This window comes from Tachypleus tridentatus, chromosome 8 (genome assembly GCF_004210375.1).
Source record: "Tachypleus tridentatus isolate NWPU-2018 chromosome 8, ASM421037v1, whole genome shotgun sequence".
In the NCBI taxonomy this organism is placed as follows: Eukaryota; Metazoa; Arthropoda; class Merostomata; order Xiphosura; family Limulidae; genus Tachypleus; species Tachypleus tridentatus.
The window spans coordinates 95,248,263-95,264,832 of NC_134832.1; the positions used below are offsets into that span (position 1 = coordinate 95,248,263).

A 16,570-nucleotide genomic window follows, 5' to 3' on the forward strand; every position below is an offset into this window, starting at 1 on the left:
AAACATGTTTTGGCAGCAGCATTTTTTAACAACCAAGATGTTTCTATCCGAAATGAGTTTCTTGCGATTTTACTTGCTTTCGACAAGATGTTCCCGGCTCTATGGAGAATTATTCATCGGTTCCGTACAAGAAGGGAATAAATTGTTTTCTATGTCGTCGTTGTGAAATTTCACCCTATAGTCGTTAAACGGACCCGCTCAAAGTTGATAGTTTTGAAAACTCGAGTTACTCGGAAATTTAGCAATTGCGCATACCGTGTCACATAACACACACCAAAACATTGCAAAATGGCACCGCTTGCCACTACGTCCCACCAAACAAACAACCGGACGTCAATCTTCTTGAAACGGTAATTAAGCACAAAATGCATACAATTTACACTTCTGAGACCTCGATTCAAACCATCGCGAATTTAACACTCCACGATCGTAGTATTCTACACAATTATAACATCCGCCACAAAAATATTACAAAACATTCTAGATCTCGCAATTTCTCATTCCATATGCAATTTCAAGATGTAAGAAGAAATCGGAGACGATCACAACCAAATTTCATTTAATGTAAACGTCAGCCCCAGTAACACAAACCCAACCCCACGACCACAACTTTATCGACTTCACTAATATAAACTGAAACAGTTTAAGGCAAACTACAGACTCGTGTTTTCTTTAGATTCGGTTAGAATCAAGCAATTTCATATCGCGATAAAAGAGATGTTGAGCATGCATTTTGTAGAATAAACCTTCTCTAAGAAATCACGATATTTAACTATGTCCTAACAATCAAAGAAGTAGTAATTTATATTTTTTAATTTTTAAATTATGTTCAATACACACGGATTTGATCTGCAAAATTGCAAATAAAATCGGTCTCATTTATAAATGTGAACAGTCTCTTCATCATCAATAATAGTAACACACCCGCTCAGAAAATTTATTATTCCTCGTTATCACATCTAGTCATTTATCATTGCTGTGCCGATTGTTTACAGTACGTGTAAACATCGGAGGTGATCATAACCTCGTTTTCGGGAAGTTGAAAGATAAACCCATCGATAGATCAACGTATTTGCACCCACCCAGTATTCAACTTCGACAAGGCTGACTGGTAAACCATTTCAAAGTAACCTGGAAAGTTTCCTATTCCCACTACACAGGTCACCTGTTCCCTGATTCGTTAGATAACTACTACCGACGAATTTCACTGATGCAGTTTTAAAAGCCCCAAAAAAGAACAACGTAAACCTTTAAATATTACATAAACGCATAAAAAAGAATACGTTTCAGAGAGACGCCGACTTACAACAACCATTAATCTCACACGGACACTTCTCTCCGACATGAAATTAATAAAGAAAACAATATCATTGAAGAACAAAAGCACTTAAACTGGCAATTATTTTCTTACTCCACCGATCACAAGAAAATGTAATTCCAAATTACCTTCGCAAAGAGAAAAGGCAATTTATTTTGATAAACCTATAAAACATGATCACACACAAACACGAAGAATAATCTCAGTTTTTCGCAAAATATTTGCCACTTTTTTCCACCTAATCCGCATCTTCTACGTTAGGAATACTACGCTCAATATACTTGACAGATATATCGAAGACAACACTGATACCTTGCACTATCGATTCCCTGCACACCACTTTTTACGATTTCAAATCACGCAAATACTCACATAGACAGACCCCACTAAATCGTCGAAATCTTAAATTAACATCAATTCACTTGAAATAAATCAAACGGTGGTGATGAAGTCCTAGTTGCAGTGATGAGACATTCCACTGAACTTCTTTCAAAATAATTCCATCTTATGCGTGTAACGTGCCCTTACTTCAGCCTACTGCACATTCTAGTGAGAAACGACTATTGCAACAGTAATATCGAAAACAATTTCGGTACAAATAACCAAGATAACTTCAGACCGACCAGCTTCTCCTGTCTAATCGTCTTGCACCCATCCTACAATCCAATAATCTACTAGCTGAAACGTTTCCAGAAACAATCTTCAAACCGCTCATCAACTTGTAAGTCTTATTTCACAAACCGTATTTCAAGCGTTCAATAAAAACTATTTATCGTAGCTGTTTAGGAGACCTTGAAGAAAGCACTTAACCCGTCTGACACAAATGCTTTAGATGTAACCTCACAAACTGACTTTTCCTCTTCAATCATTCATTAGGCTATCGACAAACCAACGATTAGCATTTCTTAATAGCGACAAAAGTACTTAAATAAAGTTAGCATCGAATTTGAAGAAAAGCATTAGAAAAGAACAACGTGAAATAAAACAAGTTGACCTCAAAATAAACAGTTTCTACAAACAACCTTCGATGGCGAATAGAAACAAAATTTACACGTACCATTGTGCGCAAGAAGGGAAGAGAAGTACGCAAAAGTATTGTCAGAAGTGGGATTCGAACCCACGCCTCCATTCGGAGACCAGAATACGCAATACCGTTATAATAACGGAAGGTTTTTTATACCTTGAGTCTGGCGCCTTAGACCGCTCGGCCATCCTGACCTTGGAAAATGACGTTTTATATTTCGTATCTAAATAAAAGAAAACATGATTATCTTTCCTCTTCTTTCTCTGTTTTTTTTTTTATCTTTTCACAAATTTGTGGCTTTTATAGAGCTCTACAACCAATAATAAAATGTCACATTTGCTTTGAATACAAGCCCACACGAGAAAAGTTATTGAACAAAAACTGCTCAAATTTCACCGAACTATTTGCGCAAAGACACGTGACCTATCTGTCTAAAAGTTTTACTGCAGTTTTCAGTTATCTCTTATTCGGATTGAAGACGACTGATTTAGAGTATCAAAACCATAGAGTGAAAGGAATGGCAGATACATGAGTATTCGTTAGGCCAAGCAAACTAGATTACTAGCTTCTGGTTCGAGTTTTCAAAACAATCATACGGTCATTATACATTGTCAGCTTCGAAGCATATATTCGATAAATTTTATGAAACTGTCCTTATTTAAGAGTGTTTAGCGTCACGTGATATTAACTTCAGCAGCTAGTGGAAATAGTGATGTCTTATTAGGCTTTACCGAGTGCATGCGGGTGATAACATGAACTGTTACTATAGGTTCCGTGGCTCTTTCTGACAAGAAAGCCATTAACACATTTTTAGAAAGGTGAAAAAAAACTACCCAGCACGTATTCTAAAAACGCTGGTTGGTTCTGTAAAGTATAAGTATCTTCCGAGACATTAGGGTTTCGAACATGAAGCTGAGGTTGGTTACTACGACGTGTCACTGTCTTCTTTATTTACTTTCACCCACCACCGCGCCTCAAATTTTAGAAACGACGCGGCGTGGCTAACAAGTCAATGAATATTTGCTGAGAAATTCTTAACAATGCTATAACTACGAGTCTCACAACCATTTCTTATTCCATTTCTTCAAGTAACATGTTTTGGCAGCAGCATTTTTTTTAACAACCAAGATGTTTCTATCCGAAATGAGTTTCTTGCGATTTTACTTGCTTTCGACAAGATGTTCCCGGCTCTATGGAGAATTATTCATCGGTTCCGTACAAGAAGGGAATAAATTGTTTTCTATGTCGTCGTTGTGAAATTTCACCCTATAGTCGTTAAACGGACCCGCTCAAAGTTGATAGTTTTGAAAACTCGAGTTACTCGGAAATTTAGCAATTGCGCATACCGTGTCACATAACACACACCAAAACATTGCAAAATGGCACCGCTTGCCACTACGTCCCACCAAACAAACAACCGGACGTCAATCTTCTTGAAACGGTAATTAAGCACAAAATGCATACAATTTACACTTCGAGACCTCGATTCAAACCATCGCGAATTTAACACTCCACGATCGTAGTATTCTACACAATTATAACATCCGCCACAAAAATATTACAAAACATTCTAGATCTCGCAATTTCTCATTCCATATGCAATTTCAAGATGTAAGAAGAAATCGGAGACGATCACAACCAAATTTCATTTAATGTAAACGTCAGCCCCACTAACACAAACCAAACCCCACGACCACAACTTTTCGACTTCACTAATATAAACTGAAACAGTTTAAGGCAAACTACAGACTTGTGTTTTCTTTAGATTCGGTTAGAATCAAGCAATTTCATATCGCGATAAAAGAGATGTTGAGCATGCATTTTGTAGAATAAACCTTCTCTAAGAAATCACGATATTTAACTATGTCCTAACAATCAAAGAAGTAGTAATTTATATTTTTTAATTTTAAATTATGTTCAATACACACGGATTTGATCTGCAAAATTGCAAATAAAATCGGTCTCATTTATAAATGTGAACAGTCTCTTCATCATCAATAATAGTAACACACCCGCTCAGAAAATTTATTATTCCTCGTTATCACATCTAGTCATTCATTGCCGCTGTGCCGATTGTTTACAGTACGTGTAAACATCGGAGGTGATCATAACCTCGTTTTCGGAAGTTGAAAGATAAACCCATCGATAGATCAACGTATTTGCACCCACCCAGTATTCAACTTCGACAAGGCTGACTGGAAACCATTTCAAAGTAACCTGGAAAGTTTCCTATTCCCACTACATAGGTCACCTCGTTCCCTGATTCGTTAGATAACTACTACCGACGAATTTCACTGATGCAGTTTTAAAAGCCCCAAAAGAACAACGTAAACCTTTAAATATTACATAAACGCATAAAAAAGAATACGTTTCAGAGAGACGCCGACTTACAATAACCATTAATCTCACACGGACACTTCTCTTCGACATGAAATTAATAAAGAAAACAATATCATTAAAGAACAAAAGCACTTAAACTGGCAATTATTTTCTTACTCCACCGATCACAAGAAAATGTAATTCCAAATTACCTTCGCAAAGAGAAAAGGCAATTTATTTTGATAAACCTATAAAACATGATCACACACAAACACGAAGAATAATCTCAGTTTTTCGCAAAATATTTGCCACTTTTTTCCACCTAATCCGCATCTTCTACGTTAGGGGAATACTACGCTCAATATACTTGACAGATATATCGAAGACAACATTGATACCTTGCACTATCGATTCCCTGCACACAACTCTTTTACGATTTCAAATCACGCAAATACTCACATAGACAGACCCCACTAAATCGTCGAAATCTTAAATTAACATCAATTCACTTGGAAATAAATCAAACGGGGGTGATGAAGTCCTAGTTGCAGTGATGAGACATTCCACCGAACTTCTTTCAAAATAATTCCATCTTATGCGTGTAACGTGCTTGTTACTTCAGCCTACTGCACATTCTAGTGAGAAACGACTATTGCAACAGTAATATCGAAAACAATTTCGGTACAAATAACCAAGATAACTTCAGACCGACCAGCTTCTCCTGTCTAATCGTCTTGCACCCATCCTACAATCCAATAATCTACTAGCTGAAACGTTTCCAGAAACAATCTTCAAACCGCTCATCAACTTGTAAGTCTTATTTCACAAACCGTATTTCAAGCGTTCAATAAAAACTATTTATCGTAGCTGTTTAGCAGACCTTGAAGAAAGCACTTAACTCCGTCTGACACAAATGCTTTAGATGTAACCTCACAAAACTGACTTTTCCCTCTTCAATCATTCATTAGGCTTTCGACAAACCAACGATTAGCATTTCTTAATAGCGACAAAAGTACTTAGGTAAAGTTAGCATCGAATTTGAAGAAAAGCATTAGAAAAGAACAACGTGAAATAAAACAAGTTGACCTCAAAATAAACAGTTTCTACAAACAACCTTCGATGGCGAATAGAAACAAAATTTACACGTACCATTGTGCGCAAAAAGGGAAGAGAAGTACGCAAAAGTATTGTCAGAAGTGGATTCGAACCCACGCCTCCATTCGGAGACCAGAATACGCAATACCGTTATAATAACGGAAGGTTTTTTTATACCTTGAGTCTGGCGCCTTAGACCGCTCGGCCATCCTGACCTTGGAAAATGACGTTTTATATTTCGTATCTAAATAAAGAAAAACATAATTATCTTTTTCTTCTTCTCTTTTTTTTTTTTTTTATCTTTTCACAAATTTGTGGTTTTATAGAGCTCTACAACCAATAATAAAATGTCACATTTGCTTTGAATACAAGCCCACACGAGAAAAGTTATTGAACAAAAACTGCTCAAATTTCACCGAACTATTTGCGCAAAGACACGTGACCTATCTGTCTAAAAGTTTTACTGCAGTTTTCAGTTATCTCTTATTCGGATTGAAGACGACTGATTTAGAGTATCAAAACCATAGAGTGAAAGGAATGGCAGATACATGAGTATTCGTTAGGCCAAGCAAACTAGATTACTAGCTTCTGGTTCGAGTTTTCAAAACAATCATACGGTCATTATACATTGTCAGCTTCGAAGCATATATTCGATAAATTTTATGAAACTGTCCTTATTTAAGAGTGTTTAGCGTCACGTGATATTAACTTCAGCAGCTAGTGGAAATAGTGATGTCTTATTAGGCTTTACCGAGTGCATGCGGGTGATAACATGAACTGTTACTATAGGTTCCGTGGCTCTTTCTGACAAGAAAGCCATTAACACATTTTAGAAAGGTGAAAAAACTACCCAGCACGTATTCTAAAAACGCTGGTTGGTTCTGTAAAGTATAAGTATCTTCCGAGACATTAGGGTTTCGAACATGAAGCTGAGGTTGGTTACTACGACGTGTCACTGTCTTCTTTATTTACTTTCACCCACCACCGCGCCTCAAATTTTAGAAACGACGCGGCGTGGCTAACAAGTCAATGAATATTTGCTGAGAAATTCTTAACAATGCTATAACTACGAGTCTCACAACCATTTCTTATTCCATTTCTTCAAGTAACATGTTTTGGCAGCAGCATTTTTAACAACCAAGATGTTTCTATCCGAAATGAGTTTCTTGCGATTTTACTTGCTTTCGACAAGATGTTCCCGGCTCTATGGAGAATTATTCATCGGTTCCGTACAAGAAGGGAATAAATTGTTTTCTATGTCGTCGTTGTGAAATTTCACCCTATAGTCGTTAAACGGACCCGCTCAAAGTTGATAGTTTTGAAAACTCGAGTTACTCGGAAATTTAGCAATTGCGCATACCGTGTCACATAACACACACCAAAACATTGCAAAATGGCACCGCTTGCCACTACGTCCCACCAAACAAACAACCGGACGTCAATCTTCTTGAAACGGTAATTAAGCACAAAATGCATACAATTTACACTTCGAGACCTCGATTCAAACCATCGCGAATTTAACACTCCACGATCGTAGTATTCTACACAATTATAACATCCGCCACAAAAATATTACAAAACATTCTAGATCTCGCAATTTCTCATTCCATATGCAATTTCAAGATGTAAGAAGAAATCGGAGACGATCACAACCAAATTTCATTTAATGTAAACGTCAGCCCCACTAACACAAACCAAACCCCACGACCACAACTTTTTCGACTTCACTAATATAAACTGAAACAGTTTAAGGCAAACTACAGACTTGTGTTTTCTTTAGATTCGGTTAGAATCAAGCAATTTCATATCGCGATAAAAGAGATGTTGAGCATGCATTTTGTAGAATAAACCTTCTCTAAGAAATCACGATATTTAACTATGTCCCTAACAATCAAAGAAGTAGTAATTTATATTTTTAATTTTAAATTATGTTCAATACACACGGATTTGATCTGCAAAATTGCAAATAAAATCGGTCTCATTTATAAATGTGAACAGTCTCTTCATCATCAATAATAGTAACACACCCGCTCAGAAAATTTATTATTCCTCGTTATCACATCTAGTCATTCATTGTTGCTGTGCCGATTGTTTACAGTACGTGTAAACATCGGAGGTGATCATAACCTCGTTTTCGGGAAGTTGAAAGATAAACCCATCGATAGATCAACGTATTTGCACCCACCCAGTATTCAACTTTGACAAGGCTGACTGGAAACCATTTCAAAGTAACCTGGAAAGTTTCCTATTCCCACTACATAGGTCACCTCGTTCCCTGATTCGTTAGATAACTACTACCGACGAATTTCACTGATGCAGTTTTAAAAGCCCCCAAAAAGAACAACGTAAACCTTTAAATATTACATAAACGCATAAAAAGAATACGTTTCAGAGAGACGCCGACTTACAATAACCATTAATCTCACACGGACACTTCTCTCCGACATGAAATTAATAAAGAAAACAATATCATTGAAGAACAAAAGCACTTAAACTGGCAATTATTTTCTTACTCCACCGATCACAAGAAAATGTAATTCCAAATTACCTTCGCAAAGAGAAAAGGCAATTTATTTTGATAAACCTATAAAACATGATCACACACAAACACGAAGAATAATCTCAGTTTTTCGCAAAATATTTGCCACTTTTTTCCACCTAATCCGCATCTTCTACGTTAGGGAATACTACGCTCAATATACTTGACAGATATATCGAAGACAACATTGATACCTTCCACTATCGATTCCCTGCACACAACTCTTTTACGATTTCAAATCACGCAAATACTCACATAGACAGACCCTACTAAATCGTCGAAATCTTAAATTAACATCAATTCACTTGGAAATAAATCAAACGGTGGTGATGAAGTCCTAGTTGCAGTGATGAGACATTCCACCGAACTTCTTTCAAAATAATTCCATCTTATGCGTGTAACGTGCTTGTTACTTCAGCCTACTGCACATTCTAGTGAGAAACGACTATTGCAACAGTAATATCGAAAACAATTTCGGTACAAATAACCAAGATAACTTCAGACCGACCAGCTTCTCCTGTCTAATCGTCTTGCACCCATCCTACAATCCAATAATCTACTAGCTGAAACGTTTCCAGAAACAATCTTCAAACCGCTCATCAACTTGTAAGTCTTATTTCACAAACCGTATTTCAAGCGTTCAATAAAACTATTTATCGTAGCTGTTTAGCAGACCTTGAAGAAAGCACTTAACTCCGTCTGACACAAATGCTTTAGATGTAACCTCACAAAACTGACTTTTCCATCTTCAATCATTCATTAGGCTATCGACAAACCAACGATTAGCATTTCTTAATAGCGACAAAAGTACTTAGGTAAAGTTAGCATCGAATTTGAAGAAAAGCATTAGAAAAGAACAACGTGAAATAAAACAAGTTGACCTCAAAATAAACAGTTTCTACAAACAACCTTCGATGGCGAATAGAAACAAAATTTACACGTACCATTGTGCGCAAAAAGGGAAGAGAAGTACGCAAAAGTATTGTCAGAAGTGGGATTCGAACCCACGCCTCCATTCGGAGACCAGAATACGCAATACCGTTATAATAACGGAAGGTTTTTTATACCTTGAGTCTGGCGCCTTAGACCGCTCGGCCATCCTGACCTTGGAAAATGACGTTTTATATTTCGTATCTAAATAAAGAAAAACATAATTATCTTTCCTCTTCTTTCTCTGTTTTTTTTTTTTTTATCTTTTCACAAATTTGTGGCTTTTATAGAGCTCTACAACCAATAATAAAATGTCACATTTGCTTTGAATACAAGCCCACACGAGAAAAGTTATTGAACAAAAACTGCTCAAATTTCACCGAACTATTTGCGCAAAGACACGTGACCTATCTGTCTAAAAGTTTTACTGCAGTTTTCAGTTATCTCTTATTCGGATTGAAGACGACTGATTTAGAGTATCAAAACCATAGAGTGAAAGGAATGGCAGATACATGAGTATTCGTTAGGCCAAGCAAACTAGATTACTAGCTTCTGGTTCGAGTTTTCAAAACAATCATACGGTCATTATACATTGTCAGCTTCGAAGCATATATTCGATAAATTTTATGAAACTGTCCTTATTTAAGAGTGTTTAGCGTCACGTGATATTAACTTCAGCAGCTAGTGGAAATAGTGATGTCTTATTAGGCTTTACCGAGTGCATGCGGGTGATAACATGAATCCGTTACTATAGGTTCCGTGGCTCTTCTGACAAGAAAGCCATTAACACATTTTAGAAAGGTGAAAAAAACTACCCAGCACGTATTCTAAAAAACGCTGGTTGGTTCTGTAAAGTATAAGTATCTTCCGAGACATTAGGGTTTCGAACATGAAGCTGAGGTTGGTTACTACGACGTGTCACTGTCTTCTTTATTTACTTTCACCCACCACCGCGCCTCAAATTTTAGAAACGACGCGGCGTGGCTAACAAGTCAATGAATATTTGCTGAGAAATTCTTAACAATGCTATAACTACGAGTCTCACAACCATTTCTTATTCCATTTCTTCAAGTAACATGTTTTGGCAGCAGCATTTTTAACAACCAAGATGTTTCTATCCGAAATGAGTTTCTTGCGATTTTACTTGCTTTCGACAAGATGTTCCCGGCTCTATGGAGAATTATTCATCGGTTCCGTACAAGAAGGGAATAAATTGTTTTCTATGTCGTCGTTGTGAAATTTCACCCTATAGTCGTTAAACGGACCCGCTCAAAGTTGATAGTTTTGAAAACTCGAGTTACTCGGAAATTTAGCAATTGCGCATACCGTGTCACATAACACACACCAAAACATTGCAAAATGGCACCGCTTGCCACTACGTCCCACCAAACAAACAACCGGACGTCAATCTTCTTGAAACGGTAATTAAGCACAAAATGCATACAATTTACACTTCGAGACCTCGATTCAAACCATCGCGAATTTAACACTCCACGATCGTAGTATTCTACACAATTATAACATCCGCCACAAAAATATTACAAAACATTCTAGATCTCGCAATTTCTCATTCCATATGCAATTTCAAGATGTAAGAAGAAATCGGAGACGATCACAACCAAATTTCATTTAATGTAAACGTCAGCCCCAGTAACACAAACCAAACCCCACGACCACAACTTTTTCGACTTCACTAATATAAACTGAAACAGTTTAAGGCAAACTACAGACTTGTGTTTTCTTTAGATTCGGTTAGAATCAAGCAATTTCATATCGCGATAAAAGAGATGTTGAGCATGCATTTTGTAGAAAAACCTCTCTAAGAAATCACGATATTTAACTATGTCCTAACAATCAAAGAAGTAGTAATTTATATTTTTTAATTTTTAAATTATGTTCAATACACACGGATTTGATCTGCAAAATTGCAAATAAAATCGGTCTCATTTATAAATGTGAACAGTCTCTTCATCATCAATAATAGTAACACACCCGCTCAGAAAATTTATTATTCCTCGTTATCACATCTAGTCATTCATTGCCGCTGTGCCGATTGTTTACAGTACGTGTAAACATCGGAGGTGATCATAACCTCGTTTTCGGGAAGTTGAAAGATAAACCCATCGATAGATCAACGTATTTGCACCCACCCAGTATTCAACTTTGACAAGGCTGACTGGAAACCATTTCAAAGTAACCTGGAAAGTTTCCTATTCCCACTACATAGGTCACCTCGTTCCCTGATTCGTTAGATAACTACTACCGACGAATTTCACTGATGCAGTTTTAAAAAGCCCCCAAAAGAACAACGTAAACCTTTAAATATTACATAAACGCATAAAAAGAATACGTTTCAGAGAGACGCCGACTTACAATAACCATTAATCTCACACGGACACTTCTCTTCGACATGAAATTAATAAAGAAAACAATATCATTGAAGAACAAAAGCACTTAAACTGGCAATTATTTTCTTACTCCACCGATCACAAGAAAATGTAATTCCAAATTACCTTCGCAAAGAGAAAAGGCAATTTATTTTGATAAACCTATAAAACATGATCACACACAAACACGAAGAATAATCTCAGTTTTCGCAAAATATTTGCCACTTTTTTCCACCTAATCCGCATCTTCTACGTTAGGGAATACTACGCTCAATATACTTGACAGATATATCGAAGACAACATTGATACCTTCCACTATCGATTCCCTGCACACAACTCTTTTACGATTTCAAATCACGCAAATACTCACATAGACAGACCCTACTAAATCGTCGAAATCTTAAATTAACATCAATTCACTTGGAAATAAATCAAACGGGGTGATGAAGTCCTAGTTGCAGTGATGAGACATTCCACCGAACTTCTTTCAAAATAATTCCATCTTATGCGTGTAACGTGCTTGTTACTTCAGCCTACTGCACATTCTAGTGAGAAACGATTATTGCAACAGTAATATCGAAAACAATTTCGGTACAAATAACCAAGATAACTTCAGACCGACCAGCTTCTCCTGTCTAATCGTCTTGCACCCATCCTACAATCCAATAATCTACTAGCTGAAACGTTTCCAGAAACAATCTTCAAACCGCTCATCAACTTGTAAGTCTTATTTCACAAACCGTATTTCAAGCGTTCAATAAAACTATTTATCGTAGCTGTTTAGCAGACCTTGAAGAAAGCACTTAACTCCGTCTGACACAAATGCTTTAGATGTAACCTCACAAAACTGACTTTTCCATCTTCAATCATTCATTAGGCTATCGACAAACCAACGATTAGCATTTCTTAATAGCGACAAAAGTACTTAAATAAAGTTAGCATCGAATTTGAAGAAAAGCATTAGAAAAGAACAACGTGAAATAAAACAAGTTGACCTCAAAATAAACAGTTTCTACAAACAACCTTCGATGGCGAATAGAAACAAAATTTACACGTACCATTGTGCGCAAAAAGGGAAGAGAAGTACGCAAAAGTATTGTAAGAAGTGGATTCGAACCCACGCCTCCATTCGGAGACCAGAATACGCAATACCGTTATAATAACGGAAGGTTTTTTATACCTTGAGTCTGGCGCCTTAGACCGCTCGGCCATCCTGACCTTGAAAATAACGTTTTATATTTCGTATCTAAATAAAGAAAAACATAATTATCTTTCCTCTTCTTTCTCTGTTTTTTTTTATCTTTTCACAAATTTGTGGCTTTTATAGAGCTCTACAACCAATAATAAAATGTCACATTTGCTTTGAATACAAGCCCACACGAGAAAAGTTATTGAACAAAAACTGCTCAAATTTCACCGAACTATTTGCGCAAAGACACGTGACCTATCTGTCTAAAAGTTTTACTGCAGTTTTCAGTTATCTCTTATTCGGATTGAAGACGACTGATTTAGAGTATCAAAACCATAGAGTGAAAGGAATGGCAGATACATGAGTATTCGTTAGGCCAAGCAAACTAGATTACTAGCTTCTGGTTCGAGTTTTCAAAACAATCATACGGTCATTATACATTGTCAGCTTCGAAGCATATATTCGATAAATTTTATGAAACTGTCCTTATTTAAGAGTGTTTAGCGTCACGTGATATTAACTTCAGCAGCTAGTGGAAATAGTGATGTCTTATTAGGCTTTACCGAGTGCATGCGGGTGATAACATGAATCCGTTACTATAGGTTCCGTGGCTCTTTCTGACAAGAAAGCCATTAACACATTTTTAGAAAGGTGAAAAAACTACCCAGCACGTATTCTAAAACGCTGGTTGGTTCTGTAAAGTATAAGTATCTTCCGAGACATTAGGGTTTCGAACATGAAGCTGAGGTTGGTTACTACGACGTGTCACTGTCTTCTTTATTTACTTTCACCCACCACCGCGCCTCAAATTTTAGAAACGACGCGGCGTGGCTAACAAGTCAATGAATATTTGCTGAGAAATTCTTAACAATGCTATAACTACGAGTCTCACAACCATTTCTTATTCCATTTCTTCAAGTAACATGTTTTGGCAGCAGCATTTTTAACAACCAAGATGTTTCTATCCGAAATGAGTTTCTTGCGATTTTACTTGCTTTCGACAAGATGTTCCCGGCTCTATGGAGAATTATTCATCGGTTCCGTACAAGAAGGGAATAAATTGTTTTCTATGTCGTCGTTGTGAAATTTCACCCTATAGTCGTTAAACGGACCCGCTCAAAGTTGATAGTTTTGAAAACTCGAGTTACTCGGAAATTTAGCAATTGCGCATACCGTGTCACATAACACACACCAAAACATTGCAAAATGGCACCGCTTGCCACTACGTCCCACCAAACAAACAACCGGACGTCAATCTTCTTGAAACGGTAATTAAGCACAAAATGCATACAATTTACACTTCGAGACCTCGATTCAAACCATCGCGAATTTAACACTCCACGATCGTAGTATTCTACACAATTATAACATCCGCCACAAAAATATTACAAAACATTCTAGATCTCGCAATTTCTCATTCCATATGCAATTTCAAGATGTAAGAAGAAATCGGAGACGATCACAACCAAATTTCATTTAATGTAAACGTCAGCCCCAGTAACACAAACCCAACCCCACGACCACAACTTTATCGACTTCACTAATATAAACTGAAACAGTTTAAGGCAAACTACAGACTCGTGTTTTCTTTAGATTCGGTTAGAATCAAGCAATTTCATATCGCGATAAAAGAGATGTTGAGCATGCATTTTGTAGAAAAAACCTTCTCTAAGAAATCACGATATTTAACTATGTCCTAACAATCAAAGAAGTAGTAATTTATATTACTTAATTTTTAAATTATGTTCAATACACACGGATTTGATCTGCAAAATTGCAAATAAAATCGGTCTCATTTATAAATGTGAACAGTCTCTTCATCATCAATAATAGTAACACACCCGCTCAGAAAATTTATTATTCCTCGTTATCACATCTAGTCATTTATTGCCGCTGTGCCGATTGTTTACAGTACGTGTAAACATCGGAGGTGATCATAACCTCGTTTTCGGGAAGTTGAAAGATAAACCCATCGATAGATCAACGTATTTGCACCCACCCAGTATTCAACTTCGACAAGGCTGACTGTAAACCATTTCAAAGTAACCTGGAAAGTTTCCTATTCCCACTACACAGGTCACCTCGTTCCCTGATTCGTTAGATAACTACTACCGACGAATTTCACTGATGCAGTTTTAAAAAGCCCCAAAAAGAACAACGTAAACCTTTAAATATTACATAAACGCATAAAAAGAATACGTTTCAGAGAGACGCCGACTTACAATAACCATTAATCTCACACGGACACTTCTCTCCGACATGAAATTAATAAAGAAAACAATATCATTAAAGAACAAAAGCACTTAAACTGGCAATTATTTTCTTACTCCACCGATCACAAGAAAATGTAATTCCAAATTACCTTCGCAAAGAGAAAAGGCAATTTATTTTGATAAACCTATAAAACATGATCACACACAAACACGAAGAATAATCTCAGTTTTTCGCAAAATATTTGCCACTTTTTTCCACCTAATCCGCATCTTCTACGTTAGGGGAATACTACGCTCAATATACTTGACAGATATATCGAAGACAACATTGATACCTTCCACTATCGATTCCCTGCACACAACTCTTTTACGATTTCAAATCACGCAAATACTCACATAGACAGACCCTACTAAATCGTCGAAATCTTAAATTAACATCAATTCACTTGGAAATAAATCAAACGGTGGTGATGAAGTCCTAGTTGCAGTCCTGAGACATTCCACCGATCTTCTTTCAAAATAATTCCATCTTATGCGTGTAACGTGCCCCTTACTTCAGCCTACTGCACATTCTAGTGAGAAACGACTATTGCAACAGTAATATCGAAAACAATTTCGGTACAAATAACCAAGATAACTTCAGACCGACCAGCTTCTCCTGTCTAATCGTCTTGCACCCATCCTACAATCCAATAATCTACTAGCTGAAACGTTTCCAGAAACAATCTTCAAACCGCTCATCAACTTGTAAGTCTTATTTCACAAACCGTATTTCAAGCGTTCAATAAAACTATTTATCGTAGCTGTTTAGCAGACCTTGAAGAAAGCACTTAACTCCGTCTGGCACAAATGCTTTAGATGTAAGCTCACAAAACTGACTTTTCCATCTTCAATCATTCATTAGGCTATCGACAAACCAACGATTAGCATTTCTTAATAGCGACAAAAGTACTTAAATAAAGTTAGCATCGAATTTGAAGAAAAGCATTAGAAAAGAACAACGTGAAATAAAACAAGTTGACCTCAAAATAAGCAGTTTCTACAAACAACCTTCGATGGCGAATAGAAACAAAATTTACACGTACCATTGTGCGCAAGAAGGGAAGAGAAGTACGCAAAAGTATTGTCAGAAGTGGGATTCGAACCCACGCCTCCATTCGGAGACCAGAATACGCAATACCGTTATAATAACGGAAGGTTTTTTATACCTTGAGTCTGGCGCCTTAGACCGCTCGGCCATCCTGACCTTGGAAAATAACGTTTTAAATTGCGTATCTAAATAAACAAAAACATGATTATCTTTCCTCTTCTTTCTCTGTTTTTTTTTTTTATCTTTTCACAAATTTGTGGCTTTTATAGAGCTCTACAACCAATAATAAAATGTCACATTTGCTTTGAATACAAGCCCACACGAGCAAAGTTATTGAACAAAAACTGCTCAAATTTCACCGAACTATTTGCGCAAAGACACGTGACCTATCTGTCTAAAAGTTTTACTGCAGTTTTCAGTTATCTCTTATTCGGATTGAAGACGACTGATCTAGAGTATCAAAAC

At 36.7% G+C, this 16,570-nt stretch overlaps 4 non-coding genes across 4 annotated transcripts; all 4 read right to left on the bottom strand.

Annotated features, from left to right (window-relative positions):
• Positions 1-2,414: 2,414 nt before the first annotated feature.
• Positions 2,415-2,536, bottom strand: TRNAL-CAA (transfer RNA leucine (anticodon CAA)). Its single transcript has 2 exons — positions 2,499-2,536; positions 2,415-2,460 (listed from the first exon to the last, which is right to left on the bottom strand). It is a non-coding gene; the product is annotated as a tRNA-Leu (tRNA).
• A 3,313-nt stretch (positions 2,537-5,849) lies between these two features.
• TRNAL-CAA (transfer RNA leucine (anticodon CAA)) lies at positions 5,850-5,971 on the bottom strand. Its single transcript has 2 exons — positions 5,934-5,971; positions 5,850-5,894 (listed from the first exon to the last, which is right to left on the bottom strand). It is a non-coding gene; the product is annotated as a tRNA-Leu (tRNA).
• A 3,307-nt stretch (positions 5,972-9,278) lies between these two features.
• TRNAL-CAA (transfer RNA leucine (anticodon CAA)) lies at positions 9,279-9,400 on the bottom strand. Its single transcript has 2 exons — positions 9,363-9,400; positions 9,279-9,324 (listed from the first exon to the last, which is right to left on the bottom strand). It is a non-coding gene; the product is annotated as a tRNA-Leu (tRNA).
• Positions 9,401-16,139: 6,739 nt separating this feature from the next.
• On the bottom strand, positions 16,140-16,261 carry TRNAL-CAA (transfer RNA leucine (anticodon CAA)). The gene is made up of 2 exons: positions 16,224-16,261; positions 16,140-16,185 (listed from the first exon to the last, which is right to left on the bottom strand). It is a non-coding gene; the product is annotated as a tRNA-Leu (tRNA).
• Between the last annotated feature and the right edge of the window lie 309 nt (positions 16,262-16,570).